The sequence below is a fragment of the Salvelinus alpinus genome, chromosome 17 (genome assembly GCF_045679555.1).
Source record: "Salvelinus alpinus chromosome 17, SLU_Salpinus.1, whole genome shotgun sequence".
Classification (NCBI taxonomy): Eukaryota; Metazoa; Chordata; class Actinopteri; order Salmoniformes; family Salmonidae; genus Salvelinus; species Salvelinus alpinus.
This window is the reverse complement of record NC_092102.1, coordinates 36,017,995-36,024,274: the sequence shown is the minus strand read 5'-3', so window position 1 is coordinate 36,024,274 and position 6,280 is coordinate 36,017,995. Positions and strand designations below refer to the sequence as shown.

General features: G+C 43.4%; 1 long non-coding RNA gene across 1 annotated transcript; it reads right to left on the bottom strand.

Annotated features, from left to right (window-relative positions):
- Positions 1 to 200: 200 nt before the first annotated feature.
- LOC139542858 (uncharacterized) lies at positions 201 to 1,649 on the bottom strand. The gene is made up of 3 exons (XR_011668559.1): positions 1,528 to 1,649; positions 1,244 to 1,327; positions 201 to 1,139 (listed from the first exon to the last, which is right to left on the bottom strand). It is a non-coding gene; the product is annotated as an uncharacterized lncRNA (long non-coding RNA).
- Between the last annotated feature and the right edge of the window lie 4,631 nt (positions 1,650 to 6,280).

Genomic DNA, 6,280 nt, shown 5'->3' with positions numbered 1-6,280 from the left:
GTTCAGATGGGTTAAATGGAAACTGAAATCTGGACACTGACTGCATGTCTATAACCTCTCACATAGCCTTAATATTAACTCCTTCAAATCTAGGCTACATTTTGACTTGGGGAAAAAGAGTGGAGAAATATGATTTATTTCTTTCAGCATCTTGAGAGAATGCAAATGTGCAGTTAGATACCGTCTGTAGAGGTGCTATCTTTATCAGCATCATAAAAGCTGATAGTATTTTAATCACATCAAATATGCATCCAAGCAGAATTGGGTTTATTTAATCTTCTAGGGCAACATATAATGACAGAAGAGAAGCTGCATGTATCTAATTATAGACAAGTTGACTAACAAATAGCATACCAAAATGTCTGAAACTATAAGCAGAAACATATCTAAATCAGGCAACAACAAAAAATATCCTGCACCCCGTCAAAAAATGGTTATGTCGTCTCTGACTGTAGCCTACAGCACATTTTCTATATTAGCAGGTTATGGTCGGGGTACAGATTTTCACATATAGTCGGGCGGTTGCGGATGGGTTATTAGCAATTGCTGGCAGGTGTGGGCTTCTCGGGTCCTCTGGGTTGGGACACGGTTCCTCTTCACCCCCCTCAGTGGCCTGTTCATCATCCTCTTCTTCCTCTCCATACATTGCCTCGACACCCTCAGTGTCCACACCAGGAATGGAGGGAGGACCAGCCTCGTCTCCAAATTCCATAATGATAGTAGATTGGGAATGCTGTGTGCGGGTTATACTTATTGACACTAACCATGCTGCAGTGTGTGGAGTTTGACTGGATCATCTGTGTTCACCACAGGCTGTCCATGTAGGTGTGGAATATTGACACTCCTCTGCCCTTCATGCCCAGGCCCTGCATCGGACATGGTGGCAGTGCACCAGTGCCCACTGCCACGGGAGCCCTGGCAACAAACAACCACAACGTTGTGAGCAAGAATATGAAGCCTGCCATTGTCAATGTGTTTACAGTATGTCAATGTGTTCATTATAGACAGCGGTAACAGCTAATCAAATGGATTCAGTCAATCAACCTTCCTGTTGCTAACAACTTTAACAGCACAGAAGTCCCCCTTCTTCACCTCTGGGAGACCACTTGGAGGCACCACCACTCCAGGCAGCATGAGATCTGTGGAGAAGTGGAAAATGGAGGATAGAGTTTCAGAATACATGTGAATGACTGATACATTGATTAATATCAATCCAGGTTTTATGTAGGACAAATAACCTTACCTGCCCCTCCAGCCAGCTTATGTAACACTGGAGGCCATGTTGTGAATGCTGGCAAGACATGGGGATAACGCCAAAGCTTATACACTGGAAAACAACAAGACATACAGTAGTCAAGATTTCTATTTTTTTTCCTGAGTTGTATGGTCAGTGCATCTCTGCCACTTGAGACATTTGGACTGTAACCCTACCTGTGGGATAGACATGTTGACTGTAACCCTACCTGTGGGATAGACATGTTGACTGTAACCCATCCTGTGGGATAGACATGTTGATTTTAACCCTACCTGTGGGATAGACGCGTTTCTCCAGCTCAAAGAACACTGGGTTCTTATGAAGCACGGAGAGGGTGATTACATCTCCCTTGTGGGCATAGATCTTCACTACATTGAGCTCCTATTTGTTTGGGACCAACTCGGACAGTTTCTCCGTAGACAGAGAGGGAAAGGCTATGGATATGTCAGCTTTCAGCTTCCTCCTAAGGTGGGTAGAGGGTCAATATGAAATATTGTTGTAATCTACGTGAAAAGGGTTTCAGGAAATGTTGTGATGCTTCAATCCACAAACATCCTATGTGAATTATAAGCACCATGTACATCTTTAGTTGTTTGTGAGTGTGACTCTAGAAAATGGAACAGGGGTTATTCCATTTGATTTCAATCACTTTTTGACCTCACCCTTTACATTTGAATGAAACTTTTCCATACATATTTGCCCATGTTAGAAGTGGTCAGAAAGTGACTTTTTGGACCTGAATGCAAAAACATTCAGGAGATTTGTGCTGAAAGTTTACCCATTTTGCATACCCCACCATACCATGAGACATACATGTCTTCATCACTGGAAAATACAAACGGTTGAGTTTGATATCAGGGTGGGTGTCATTTCAATCATAGAAATATAATTAATAGAATGAACCTATCCTTCTGACCACTGCAATTTAGAAATTGTAATTTAATTACTACCACAAAGATGGCCGTTGGTTCACCTATCGTCGAATGTTAACTTAAATGGGAATGTCTATTCTATTATCAATATTTCTATGATTTCAATAGGTTTCCTATGGAAGATTGACAGTGTACTTTAAAACAACTGATATTCCCATTCAAGTCAATAGTATCTGATGTGTAGACGTCCAACCATCTTTGTGTACCATTTGATTCCCATTCCCATTTTAGTAAATTTAACACCCACCTTGTGTTAAGAGCATGCTGTCTCAATCATAATGAATCATAGTGGCCAAAAAGCTGTATTAGCATGGGCAGCGTCATTGAGGGCTTCCACCATTTTAATGTAGTCAACAGGTATGACTTCCAACTTCATTGGCTGATCTCTCCTTGTGACCCTGTTGGAGTCATGAAAATGGACTGCTTCAAATGGAAATAGCCTCAATGGCACTGCCCATGCTGTCAGACACAACGCTGAGTCCTCTATCTATCTCTATGGTTTCAACCGATGGCGGCCACAACTCAAACACTTCAGATGATATAAAATAGGGTCTAATGCTGTTTTCAAAACAGCTGGGAGCTCGGAACTCTCTGACTTAAGTGCATTAAAAACAACTGGGACCTCGAGAAGAAAAGAAAAAGAGAGATCCGACTGGGGGAAAAATCTATTTGAACAATCATCCAACTCAGAATTCGGGCCTCTTTCCAGAGCTCATACTTTCTGACCTGAAGATCACTGACGTCATGATTTGACCTGGTAATTTTCAGAGTTCCCAGTTGTTTGAACGCCGCATAAACTACAACACAGGTGAAAATTGAAAATAATCTGAGTTTATGCATTTTTTTAGAATTTAAGTTAAACATACAAAACATTTTAAAGTTATAGAAATGATCAAAGAGTTTGACAACACTCTTGTAAGCTTTTAAATGATATCAAACTGGACCGTTAATCTTTTCCAGTGATGAAGACATGGATGTCTCATGGTATGGTGGAGTATGCAAAAATTGTAAACTTTAGGCACCTCCTCTACTGAATGTTTTGGCAATCAGGTCCAAAGAGTCACTTTCTGACCACTTCTACCATGAGCAAATATGTATGGGAGGTTTTGTTCAAATTAAAAAGGTGTGCGGTCAAAAAGTGATTGAAATCAAACGAAACGACCTACAGGTCTGTCACAATCTAGCATAGATGAAATGGCATATCTTTTCCGGGTACCTTTCTAACTACCAAAGAGGCTGGATGCCTGTATGCCTGTTGAGTTGAGTGGCGAATAGAAAATACCGTGTGTAATTGTTGCCTATTCTTTGGGTGCTGAAATGTGTAGTTTTTTCATTAAAACGTCGGAGCTCCAGTCGGCCCACTAGTCGTCGCTCAACTCCATTGTAAATCGTTGAGTTTAATGTGGAACGAGTGACTCCTCACCTATCGGAGCGTTTAATCACTGTGTTGGACTTGACACAGAACCCTTTCGGTAACATACTGAAAACGACACCGTCGTCAACTCAAGTTCTTAATCCTAAAATGTATTCAATTATATTTACTAGCTAAATTTAAACCCACACTTCGCAAGTTCTTAAAAAACAAAACAAACATTCATAACGAAAATGGACAGCAGCTTTTTTTAGTGCATCACAAACTACGTCCGGAAGGATTCTGCCAAATGCCGTAAACTGGGTCCTATGAGATACCTTAAAGGCCCAGTGCAGTCAAACACGTGATTTTACTGTGCTTTATACACTGCTCAAAAAAATAAAGGGAACACTTAAACAACACAATGTAACTCCAAGTCAATCACACTTCTGTGAAATCAAACTGTCCACTTAGGAAGCAACACTGATTGACAATAAATTTCACATGCTGTTGTGCAAATGGAATAGACAAAAGGTGGAAATTTTCGGCAATTAGCAAGACACCCCCAATAAAGGAATGGTTCTGCAGTTGGTGACCACAGACCACTTCTCAGTTCCTATGCTTCCTGGCTGATGTTTTGGTCACTTTTGAATGCTGGCGGTGCTTTCACTCTAGTGGTAGCATGAGACGGAGTCTACAACCCACACAAGTGGCTCAGGTAGTGCAGTTCATCCAGGATGGCACATCAATGCGAGCTGTGGCAAAAAGGTTTGCTGTGTCTGTCAGCGTAGTGTCCAGAGCATGGAGGCGCTACCAGGAGACAGGCCAGTACATCAGGAGACGTGGAGGAGGCCGTAGGAGGGCAACAACCCAGCAGCAGGACCGCTACCTCCGCCTTTGTGCAAGGAGATGCACTGCCAGAGCCCTGCAAAATGACCTCCAGCAGGCCACAAATGTGCATGTGTCAGCATATGGTCTCACAAGGGGTCTGAGGATCTCATCTCGGTACCTATTGGCAGTCAGGCTACCTCTGGCGAGCACATGGAGGGCTGTGCGGCCCCACAAAGAAATGCCACCCCACACCATGACTGACCCACCGCCAAACCGGTCATGCTGGAGGATGTTGCAGGCAGCAGAACGTTCTCCACGGCGTCTCCAGACTCTGTCACGTCTGTCACATGTGCTCAGTGTGAACCTGCTTTCATCTGTGAAGAGAACAGGGCGCCAGTGGCGAATTTGCCAATCTTGGTGTTCTCTGGCAAATGCCAAACGTCCTGCACGGTGTTGGGCTGTAAGCACAACCCCCACCTGTGGATGTCGGGCCCTCATACCACCCTCATGGAGTCTGTTTCTGACCGTTTGAGCAGACACATGCACATTTGTGGCCTGCTGGAGGTCATTTTGCAGGGCTCTGGCAGTGCACCTTCTTGCACAAAGGCGGAGGTAGCGGTCCTGCTGCTGGGTTGTTGCCCTCCTACGGCCTCCTCCACGTCTCCTGATGTACTGGCCTGTCTCCTGGTAGCGCCCCCATGCTCTGGACACTACGCTGACAGACACAGCAAACCTTTTTGCCACAGCTCGCATTGATGTGCCATCCTGGATGAACTGCACTACCTGAGCCACTTGTGTGGGTTGTAGACTCCGTCTCATGCTACCACTAGAGTGAAAGCACCGCCAGCATTCAAAGGTGACCAAAACATCAGCCAGGAAGCATAGGAACTGAGAAGTGGCCTGTGGTCACCACCTGCAGAACCATTCCTTTATTGGGGGTGTCTTGCTAATTGCCTATAATTTCCACCTTTTGTCTATTCCATTTGCACAACAGCATGTGAAATTTATTGTCAATCAGTGTTGCTTCCTAAGTGGACAGTTTGATTTCACAGAAGTGTGATTGACTTGGAGTTACATTGTGTTGTTTAAGTGTTCCCTTTATTTTTTTGAGCAGTGTATATATCCCCACTATGAGGTTGAAATAACACTGAGAAATTATGAAAATGCACTTTTAGTCAATGAGCTGTTTTAAAAGATTGTTTGCCCTCTTCTCTGCCAATAACAACTAGTTTTTAGGTTACACATCTCTATCATTAGGCTCCTCCAATTAGGCCCCTCAGACCACTCCCAGACAGTCCTAGCAAAATTCTTGCTTGAGAAATTACATTTAGCTAAGAAGCTGTTTTTGTTAATTTTTGACAATTGTAATTCTTTAATTAATGTGTTACACATAAGAAATGATTTGATATTGAGATGAAAACGTCCGCATTGGACCTTTATGCACAATGTCCACCAGATGCAGATGTTTCGTCATGTCTAGTCCCCATTTTCTGTACTTGAGGCACTTGCTTCGCTTTCAACTTGCTAAAAGATAGCTAGTTGGAGTCTGTGTGTACATCTGTTTGTACCACCGCAAGGTAAAGCAATGCAGGATAAGAAATATTGAATGCATGCGGTACAGAGAATGCACCGCTACCTAGTGCGGCACCGCCAAAGTAGCGTTGCGGACTTCTCCATTGAAAATTAATGACCTCCGTGGAACAGAAAGAGCTTGATTCATCTGGTGGATATGAGGCGTTAACGCTTCGAACACACAGACAGAGTTTTTGCGCTTAATAGCACGCAGCATCTGGATATGTATGCAACAAAAGTTCAACATTCACCTTCTGCTACCATTTCTGTCAAACTGGTATGCTTTCGATAAATCCAATGTATGCACTGCACCTGCCTCTGCAACGCCGCAATGCAAAC